This window comes from Gouania willdenowi, chromosome 16 (assembly GCF_900634775.1).
Source record: "Gouania willdenowi chromosome 16, fGouWil2.1, whole genome shotgun sequence".
Taxonomy (NCBI): domain Eukaryota; kingdom Metazoa; phylum Chordata; class Actinopteri; order Blenniiformes; family Gobiesocidae; genus Gouania; species Gouania willdenowi.
The window spans coordinates 8,044,720-8,056,460 of NC_041059.1; positions in this window are offsets into that span (position 1 = coordinate 8,044,720).

Sequence of the window (11,741 nt, forward strand, 5' to 3'; positions counted from 1 at the left end):
TTCAGGGGGCAAATACGGAGCAATTTGTTCTCAAGTGGGCCATTGATTTTATGCGAGAAAATGAGTAATTTCAACATTATTTAGCCCTAGTGTGCACTTCTACGTATACATAAAATACAAACTATGGAAGAAACCAACAATATCCAAGCAATAAGTGATTTTCACTTTAAATTTCCTCGATTTTGTGATCAATTTCTTTTTAACTAATTGAAATATTATGTAATAATTTCCGGAAAATTGAGGAGTTTTGTAAGAATTTGGCATTTTTTCAACAGTTTAACATTAAAAACGACTGCAATCATGCGACATAAACACGGGGAAATCTGTGAGCCAATGCAAATATTGTTGAGATTCAATTACGCAATAATTCATAATAACCATATTGAATGGTCTACTCTAAAGGGCCGGATTTGGCCTCCTGGGCTTTGAGTTTGACACTTATGGTTTAAGATGAATTTATTCATCTCTTAGTATACTCTGTTTAAGGGCACTGAAGCAAGGCACACAGACAAGTATACAGTCTCTACAGAAAGTATTTTACACAGTTATCCTATAACATAAAATAGTCCATAATGATTTGGTAAAAACATCTTTCTCGGCATTTCGCCAAGAATTGCCAACTCCTTTGGCTGTATGAGTTTATTGTCAATTGTCAAGTTTGTACGCATTACCAAAAGCTTAGTCGTCAGTACTCAGTGAATGAACAGCATTACATTCACGCATTGAGCAGTCACTAAGGATTCTACCAATATTTATTGAGGGTCAAGGACGGTTACACACATTGTGCAGGGCAAGATTCAAACCATGTTCCACTTGATAAGGATAGAAGCAGGCTTAATTGGATTGCAACAGCATTTTAAGATATAAATTTTGGCTGTAGCTGCAGCATTGAGCTTTAATAACAGCAGTTTTTCTCAAAGTTCATATGCAGCAGCAGTCTCACTCTAACAGACTTAAACAAGCGCTCTAAGGCTTGCAAAAGCAGCCTAATTTGCATTAAACCTTAAACCACAATAAAATTACAAGAGTTAGCGTTTTCAAATTTAAATATAATCATCATCACTATGCAGCACAACATTTTGACCTTTGAATGGTGTAAAACGGTTAAGATTTGAATGCAGCATGACAAACAGGGTCACTTTAAGAAAATAATATATAAATGTATTTTGTCAGAGTGCAACCTCTACAAAGTAGATCGATTTGTAGATAAGGAAGTGGACAATATTTTGACAGAGATATAGCAGTTTACAGTAAAAGCATAAAACCTAATATTACATTAAAAGTAAAAGTGTTAGCATTTTAAATTTTTTTCCACTCACTTTGCTATGTAGCTCAAAGTTAAGCTCAGCTGCTTCAGATTTCCATTGATCGTCCTTGAGATACTTTAAAAGCTTGAATGGATCCACCTGTTGAAGTCAGTTGATTGAACATGATTTGCAATGGCACACACCTGTCTACAGAAGATCTCATAGTCAGCAGTGCATATAGAACGGTAAGCACGCAAAGCGCTCTATCACACCACTGACTATAGTTGAGTGACGTTTACTCACTTTTGTTATTGTTACATTTGGCTTTTTATTCTCTCTGCTGCTTTGTCATTGATCTTTTCAACATGCATTACACAGTTTAAGAAATACCAACAACTGTATAGCAACGTGATTGTATACTTGCATTTGATATTTTTTCAAAGCCAATGACCTTTGTTGGTTTACAACAGACATAGACATCTGATGACCTGGGGCTGTGTGGCCCCCAAAGTAAATGCACAAAATGACTCAAAAAAAAAAAAGTACAACATTGCAGGAAAAAATATACAGAAAGTGACAAAGAAAACACCCAAAAATGACAACAAAAAAACATGCACAAAATGACTCAAAAAATGCAAAAAACTATAATAAAAATACAAGCGAATGACAGAAAAATATACAAAAAATGACAACAGAAACACACAAAATAGGAGAAAATGACACAAAATGACTGCACCAAAAAACATACATTACAGAAAAATAAATATACAGTGACAAAAAACAAAAAATACCGACAACAAACGTGCACAAAATGACTCAATTGCAAAAAAAAAAAAAATAAGAAAATAATAATATAGAAAATGAGTGAAAAATATACAAAATCACAATGAAAAGACAAAAAATGACAAGAGAAACACACAAAATAAGAGGAAATGACACAAAATGACAAAAAAATTAATAAACAGAAAGTCACAAAAAAAATACCAAAAAAATGACAAATATGAACAAAATTACTCAAAAAATACACACACAAAAAAAAAAAAACTAATAAAAAATATACTGGTATAAGAAAATGACAGAAAAATACACAAAATATCAACAAAAACACACAAAATGAGAGAAAATGACACAAAATGACTCCAAAGCCATACGTTTAATAATGCTTAGACTGGTCATTATTCAAAATACTGAAATGCATTTTGAGACAGTCAGTTTTGTGGCCCCTGCTGTGTTAAATGTTGTCCAATCAAAATGCTGTATCTTGCTTTCTTTCCACATTGTTTTTTATGTTAAGCTGAAAAGTGGGTCAATAGATGATACAAGGACAATTTACATCACTTTGAGTGATGGATTCTCTGAGGCAAACCAAGCTCACCCTGAATGTGATGTTGCTATTTTGTCTTTTCAGCTGCACATTTGCCCCCAGAGACGCAGACTGTGTGCTGCAGTTTGCCAGCCAAAAACTAAGGGGATGGTTGGGAGGGGCTCTGAAATGTCAGCGCTCCACGTATCTAAAACAAAAACCAAAGTGAGGCTGAATTTGTCACAGCAGATTGAAAAATGCAAACTAAACCTTCTGATGGAAAACTGTGCAAAACCCATCAAAAATTAAAATGCCATTTGGAAGCTAAACAACCTGAATATGTGCTGTATCTCCACAAACCAATAAGCGACCCTTATAGTTGGTCAATTATTGATAAAAACACTGGCTGCTTACCATACCATGTGACACGTACTTAAATCTACATCTATGACCTGCTTTATTTACTGTGAGAGACAATTTCAGCAAAGCAATGTTGTTATGATGATGTAAAAATGTACATTTGACTGTACATATTTAAATTTCACCTGCAGTATATTTACATTGTTTTGCACATATCAACTGCAAAACTGAGATTTAATTATAGGATTAATCCTTACAGTTAAAAGTCCATTAAGATGGATTTATTCATGTGTTGCAGGAATTAATTTCTACAAATGTGTTACTTTCTGTCAAAGCAATCGACATCTATCTGTCATTAAATAATGCGCTTTTTCTTGTATTTATTTTAAATTGTTTGAAGGTGAAGAGGAAGGTGCACATTCCTCTCACGAACAATGTTCATCAGTTCCATTTATTAGTTCAATGTTTGTTTGTTTTGATGCATGCTGGTTGATTTTAAGTAGCAGGTGATGGCTCCACCTGTGACCAGTTGCTGTAATTGGGCAGCAGAGTATAAAGCCAGGGTGCTGGTCAGTCAGAAGACGCAGAGCAGAGCGGAGAGGAGCTTAATACAGAAGCAAAAACTACTGTGTGAAACTAGGTTGTATCAGCACCTACGTCCTGTGATACAAAGTTTTTTTTTTTTTTGTTTTCTTTCATCCCCCATTTTTTTGACCGAGGCGTAACAGATGGTGTCAGAAGTGGGATTTGAACCCACGCCTCCTGAGGACAGGAAGGCGTAACACCATCTTCCATCCCTTAGTCCATGTTGTTTTCTTACAGAAGACAATTTCTAATTAGACAAACTGATTTACCAAAAAAAAAATATAAGTGAGGATGCATATTTAAGGATAAACCCTCAAAGTCAGTATAAGCCTGAGTATAACTCCTCAGAGTCAGTATAACTCAGAAATCATAGGCTGTTTCAAACTCCATACTAACGTACTACTCATATTAAGTCTGACGTCAAAATTAGTATGTAGTGCTGTGCGTTCACATTAGAGAGTATGGAAATATTGAGTATGTGAGAAATACCTGGATGTATACTATATGGGGACATTTTTGAAGTATGCACACTAATCATACTCATCCACCCCATGATGCTTTGCGAACAGAACGCAAAATCGTCCTGGGACCGGCTTCAAGCTAAAAGTCAAACATTCCCTTTTCAGAATAAAATAATCTCTTGTCTTCTTTTTGTAAATAGGGCTCTTGTTTTGAAGTTAAGCAGTTTTCTCAGTAGCACAATGGAGGGCCTCTGAAAATCTGCGAAATGTTGGAATGAAATGTGTTTCTGCAAGTTTCATGGATCAAATGAGAACATGTTGATATTCTACTTGGTCCCTTTCTCACTTAAAATGATTTCAGAACTTTCAAAGGTGACAAATCAACTAAAATATTTAGCTTCAGTGTGCTTCAGGTTTTTGTCCTTTAGGTTGGAAATGTATCTTGGGAAACTTGGAATTATACTTCAGTGGGAACGCTCATCATCCAAATCTTCCTAACTATATGTGTTGTATATAGTAAACAGTATATGCTCATTGAGTGTGTGGTGCATAGTACGTTGGTGTGTGATTTCAAACACAGCCAAAGCCTCCCAGTACAACATTTAAAGGGTTAATGTGGTGGAACAAAATAATCAAGAGTAAAGTTGAATGAGTTTTCATTTTTCTTTGGGTTTTGTTGCTGTGAAATGATGAGTGAAAGAACAGAAGCTCAGTTCAGGACCTTCGTGTCTCAGTGCTTTCTAGCACATGCACAGAAGAAAAGAAACAGACGGGGATGGAAAAGCCCAGAGGGAATCATAGTGTACCAAAGGATGGAGATCATTACTGTGTAGCCTAGAAGGAAGAAATGGAGGATGATGAGATAGTGGCTCCCAAACCTACAGCTGCTGGCACGCCACCATCCAGCATCGCTTTAATTCACTGTGACTGTGATGTGCTGCTTGTCTGTGGGGAAAAACAAGCATTTGCAACATTTTTTCCCTCCTCAATTCCCTTATACTCTGGCCCCCCTCCCCCCTTTACACTCACCCTTAATGCCACACCCCTGCTGGGTCAATATCTGGAGCACTGATGAAGCTCAGCGAGGGGTTTGATGCTGTTGGATTTCAGGCGACAGATGGGAGAGAGTGCAGTGTGTGCATGTATGCAGGCAGCTGAGCTTCACGGGCCGCTGGCTCAGCTGCTCTGAGTCACGTTAGCAGTTTACAGCAGTGATGTCATTTTTCTTTGGACTCGCATGACCAAGAGAACAGGATGGGGGTGGACCATTAGAGAACACACACAAACATGGGATTGTTTGATCTGAAGACCACATTATCAACATTCACGTCACCATTTAGAGCAATGACCAATCTGAGCATTACCACAGGAAAGTTTCTGTGTGTTTCTTTGTCATTTCGTGCATTTTTGTTGTTGTGTAATTTTTTTATGTTGTTTTGTGTGTTTTTGGAGTCATTTTGGGTATTTTTGTTGTCACTTTCGATCATTCCTTTCATTCTGTATGCTTTTGTTTTCAAGTGTGTTATGAGTTATTGACGTGTTTTGAGAGTAGTTTTGTGTATTTCTGCTGTTATTTGTTTATTTTTGCTGTTTTCTGTGTATTTTTCTGTCATTTTGTGTGTTTTTAAGCTATACAAGAACAGATGAAGTTATCTCTTTGTAAAACTTGCCAAATATTCCTGTTGGTATATTTACACCTCATCGTTCACTAAACATTAAAGATTTAAGTTGACATACAACATTGTACATTTTAATGGGGTTTTTGAAATGTTCTTTTTTTCATATTATCATTACTGACACTGGATCCCTCTGTTCTTTTCTTTATGAAAAACCCATCAATCAAGGGTATTGTAATGTAATCTGCCTATATCTATTGTATTATCAAAGTAAATGGAATTGTCTAACCCTAAAAATCTAGGTTTTTCTTTAGGCGCTGGTTTCTTTAACTGGGACACTCTAATAAGCCTCAGTAAAGTCAGTGTAAAGAGGAAAGATGGCTCTTATATTGACTCCAGCAGTTTGTTTGTGGATTCCAATAATAAAATACAATAAAAGTAAAACAAAAACTTGGCCATCTGGCTGCAGACATGAAATAAAACCAATGAAAGTATGGATCCGTGTGCTAAAACACCCCTGTGGAGTTCAGTTTTTGCCTCTTCTGTAATAGAGGAATAAATCAATGTCCCACTAGGGACCCAGATGGAAACCAATTAGACCAGACAAATCAATGGCTGCCATTATCTTTAATACATTTCAGCAGGATCTATTTTCTAGTGGCCAGAAGAATACATAAAGGACAATAGTTTGCCCAGGACTTGACTTGCTCACAGTCATTTCTTCCAATACAGTTAAAAAGAAAAGCCTGTATTTAGTGTCTGTGGTTCACTATCTCTTGGTAGATCTACATGTCATTAAATGGCCGTCTGTGATACATTTTGTGTTCTGGTTAATTCAGCAACATCGGGCGTCTGTTTTACAGCGTCAGCAGCACACATGGCCCTTCACCTGTCAGTCCACCCAGGCTGAGTGACAGCTACACTGATGCATTGTGGGTCTGCAGTGACTGAGTCAGCTCCAATCTCCAGCCTAATAAGCTGATGACAGAGATGAAAGTGGGGCACTTAGACAAGAAGCAGCGGCCATTCCTGCACAACAACTGACGGAGAGACGCTAAAGGTCAAAGGTTGTGGTAAATCTGTTGGCACTACATGTTGGTTGGTTGGACCTGCAAACTGCAACTTTCATGAGCTGCTTACTCTCTGTTAACAAACTATATATGCTTTTCTTTTGAAGGTTGAGTCGTTTCTCAGGTTCTGGTATGACATCAGCTGTTGTATTTGGTTATAGGATGGTCAGGTGATCTACGTAGGACACGGGTCACCAACCTTTCAGAAACTGTAAAAATATTTTTTGAACCATTTGAGCCCATTTGTGATTATTTTTACCTTTTTTCTGCAACTACACCAAATTTGCCATATTTTAACTTATTTTAATCACTTTTTCTTGCCATATTTTTGCTCCTTTTAATGCATTTTTGCAACATTACTTCCATTTCTGCCACTTCATCAAATTTCAATGACTTTTATTGTACATTTTTCCTACTTTAAAACAACTTGGGTACGTATAAACCCTTTCCACCACTTTTCCTAGCTAATGTTTCATAAGTTGACCCATTATTTTCACTTTTAACCTCTTTTCACCATGTTTCATTCTCAATTTTATCAGTTTAACTACATTCACAATTTACCATGCCCATTATTTGCCAGTATAAACTAATTGTTCCAATATTGACACTTTGAACACTTTTTCTGTCCATTATTGGCCACTCTAATTTGCAACTTTTAACCAATTTCTGTGGTTTTGAAAATCCCATTTTATCACCTTTTCCACCATTTTTGGACACCTTTAACCCATTTTATATCTGATTAAAACAAGGATTTACATCTTTAAGATGAATATACTATGGCACAAATGTTAATCAACTTCCTGGATAACAGTGGATATTATTCAGATAAATAAATAAATGTGGTTATCACAGATTCATGGAACAATGGACCATCATTTTGCTGACTTTATGGATGGTCCCCAAAAATCTCTCCCCTTTATTCCCCCTTATAGATGACCCTGTGTCCACATGACTGTTCTTCAATGTTCATGTCTGTGTTCAACCACCTTCAGGTACAGTGGGGGTCCCCGGTCTCTGGAACCTTTATTTTGGCGGTTGCAGCCTGAAAAGGTTGAGAACCACCAAACTATAGGGACTGAAAAATGATATACACTTCTGAAAAACTCAAATTTGTGAAAATAAACAGTTAAAGATGGTTCATTTAATATAGTTTTATACAAGAGTTATTAAAAACTGCCAAAAGAAGTGGCCCAAAAAAAAAGGTGCAACAATGACACATAAAAGTGATATTTATCAGAGACAGGCTGTTGGCTTTTTATTTTTTATACATACAAAATGGGCTTGAGGCAAGAAAGCCAAGGTTTACGTCAGTGTATCAGCATACTCGAACGCACATTGTTGGTTTCGGTTCTTTTATACCATTGTTTGGCAACGTGACTCACGTAGTCACACACTTGTCATAATATTCTCTGTACAGAATGGTTTACTCCCCTGGAAATGCTCCTGTTGTCACAAAACATCATCATATAGTTTGTTTCTGCACTCTGACACTCAGGATGGCATCACAGACTCTATTTCCAGCTATAAACAGTGAAAGATGAGCTCCATTACAGCAGTAATGTCGTGTTTGGGGCTGATGTATGACCTATTACAGCCTTTGACAGGTAACTACATTTCACTACAAATCCACAAATCTGAAATACTATAAATGTTTAGTAAGTATGAAAACCAACACCACATGTTTCTGATTTATGTACATACATAATACAGGTGTATAAATAATTACTCAGATTTGTCAGGCGCTGTAGCACAAAAAACAATAACCATCACGTGATATTTGTGAAGATAAACGTTCTGCTTGTGGAGATAGATTCTATGCCAGAAGAAATGTAAGAACTGCAGCCAACATTGTGTATTTTTAGCGTGCATACTGTATGTGCACGGCTACACTGGTGCTCTGGGCTGTAGGCTGCATGTCACAGAGACCCAGAGAAAGAAAATGGGAAGATTGAAAAAATAAAAAAATACAGATTTGCATCATAGTATATATAATATAGTCATCTTAAAGATGTAAATACTTGTTTTAATCAGAAATAAAATCGGTTAAAAGTGACCAAAAATGGTGGGAAATGTGGTGAAATGGAGTTTTAAAAACCACAGAAATTTGGTAAAAGTTACAAATTAGTGTTGTCAAAAACAGACAGAAAACGTGGTTAAAGTGTCAATATTGGCTGACAAGTGACAGAAATGGGGGAGGGGGGTTGGGATAATGTAATTCAAAACGTAGAAATAATTAGCTTAAACTGGCAAATAATGGGCATGACAAATTGTGAATGTGGTTAAAATGGCAAAAATAAGCATGAAATATGGTGAAAAGAGGTTGAAAGTGACTATATTTGGCAAACTTATGCAACACTACGTGGGTAAAGTGGTGGAAAGAGTTAAGTGCCGAAAATGTCCTGAAAGTGGAAAAAATGTGCAGAAAAGACATTTAAATTTAATGGAGAAGTGGTAGAAATAGGAGTAATGTAGCAAAAATGCATTAGAAGGGGCAAAAATATGGCAAGAAAAAGTGACGAAAATAGGTTAAAATACGGTAAGTTCGGTGTAGTTGCAGAAAAAGGGTAAAAACAAGCAAAAAATTGGCTGAAAAATAATCTTAGTTTCTTGAAGGCATCTGGCTACCCCCTCCCACTGTCTCATGACCCTAATGGGGTCCTGACCCCAAGGTCAAGAACACCTGAGCTGGACAATCCCAAGCACAGTTAATATTAATAATACATCAATTTTATATAGCACTTTATAGAATTAAGGGATTATTCTTTCCCTCCACACTTAGTGGTGGTAAACTACTATTGTAGCCACAGCTGCCCTGGGGCAGACTGACGGAAGCAAGGCTGCCGTAGTGCACCATCTGCCCCTCCGACCACCACCACCACCAACACTCACTACATTCATACTAGGCAATGTGGGTGAACGGATGCAACTGGGGTGACTGCCACCCTACTGGGGTACCTGGAATTCTCAGTGGTCTCCCATCCAACTACTAACCAGGCCCAGACCTGCTCAGCTTCAGAGATCTGACCTTGTGAGGGTTCAGGGTCTGACCTTGCCATGTCTGACAGACAGTCATCAGAAAAAATAAACTTAGAGTTGGATTTACTATTTCAACAACTTGTAAAAAAGTATGTCAGGGCAGAGCATTGTAAATCTGTGAGTGATGTGATTTAAGCTGCTCGCTCTGTGCGTCCAGCATTGGACAGCAGTGAGATCTGTGACGACTCGGGTGAATAATCACTTTAGCTTCTTTCAGAGCCGTGAACACACTCAGACGAGTGTGACGAACAGATCCCTGATCCTCTTTGGCTTCAGGTTAATCCTGGGACAAGTTTGTTTTGTCCGGTGCTGTCCTATCTTCTCAAAGTTTATAGACAGAGAGGAAGAGTTTAGCCATGGAGCATTACAAGACAACAAACTCCTGCTGAATGTTAAAGTTCCTGTGCATATTTTTACTATTTTAGAAAATATTGGCTCTTGAACTTCAAGTCGATTAATGTGTCTTGGTGTTGCTTTGAAATCTGAATTGACCTGTAGCACAATGTAAAATAAATCATACACTCTTTTGAATAACATGAATTGAATAAATGTTTCCTTGATTATATGTTAATCTAGTAAATTAAAGTGATTTTAGTTTTTTTTTTTCTTTCTTTTTAAACCTATAATGACATGAAAGTAGGACACTTTGATTTTGTTGTGGTTTCTGCCTATTGAGATGTTACTTACATGGCACTTTTGGCATGGCACAGTTTTAGAGTTCATTTAGTTATACTTAGAGCCTGAGAATAGTTTTTTTTTAATTTTTTTTATTGAATATATTGGTGGTTTTATTAAAAAAAAAATTTACATTTAGACAAACCTATTATCTTTTACAAATGCCTTTGTGGAAAATGAATAGTTACAATTGTGCAAGATTTCATCTCTTCCTTTTTAACTTTATATATGAGATGTTTAGTGTGTGCAAGGGAACCATAGCAAGATTTATTAGCAAAAATAAACATGGGGGGTTGAAAAACTTGTAACTTTTACTTTGAGTACTATTTCATTGAACTACTTTTTACTTGTACTTGAGTATTTCATGGTTGACTTGGACTTGAGTACAATTTCAGTAAAGCAACGATATTATTTACATCTCTGGCTGAAACTACACACACATTGAATTGTTGGGCATTTTCCTTTGGAAAGTTGCAACATGTCCTGTCCTGTTAATGTCTGTAAACCAGTAAAAGTTTCTTACCAGCAAAGCTCAGCCTGTGGTCTCTGCTCGTGTTGCCTTCACTGACATTGGGAACAACTGTTATGTCTTTCGTCTTGAAATGACAGACGTGTATCTGTGGACATGCAGTATGCAACTCACTTAGAATACACTTATAACTTGTTTTCATCGACTATCTTGTAAAGTTCATCCTTCTTGGCTGAAAATCACAATAGATCAAACCTTTTGAATTGCTGTAGTAATGTGAACTAAAAAGATGAGGCTGGTTAAGCAATGCTTGCCCTTGAACACCAATCCATTTACTACCTCTGACAAAGTAACATCAATTATTTTTTTTGTTACGTGGTTGAAGCTGAAAGTCAAGGATCACAACTTTAGCAAGTCGTTTGACAACTTGTGACGATGTTTTCAAAGGAGACGCTTGTCCTCATCTAAGGCACTTTATTTTGTCAGGCATTATAGTCATTTATTTAAAAGACTGAACTAAAACAAGAAATGTATAAATATGAACTACGACGATGTTCAGAGTTCATATAAGATACAATTTATTTATTGTTTTACATCAAAATTTTCCAAAAAATAAATCAAATTGCACAAAAGTTTTATAAAAACTTTAGCTGAAGTGTGAGAAACACACTTTGTGGTTTTGTTGTTGAATGCTAAACTGTGAAGTAAATCATCTTGTTTATTTTCTTTTGATGAATGAATGAATGAATAGCTTTGTGAACAATATTAGGGGCATTTGCTGTGTGTATTCTCAAGTCATCTAGTTAATTGTTGTTGGCATCGCTTCTATGTAGACGTTCTACTTCTGCCAGTTGTTTTCATGGGTATGTCCTTTAAGCTTTAGTTGGTATGTCAACTTTTCCATCATATAGATGTCCTG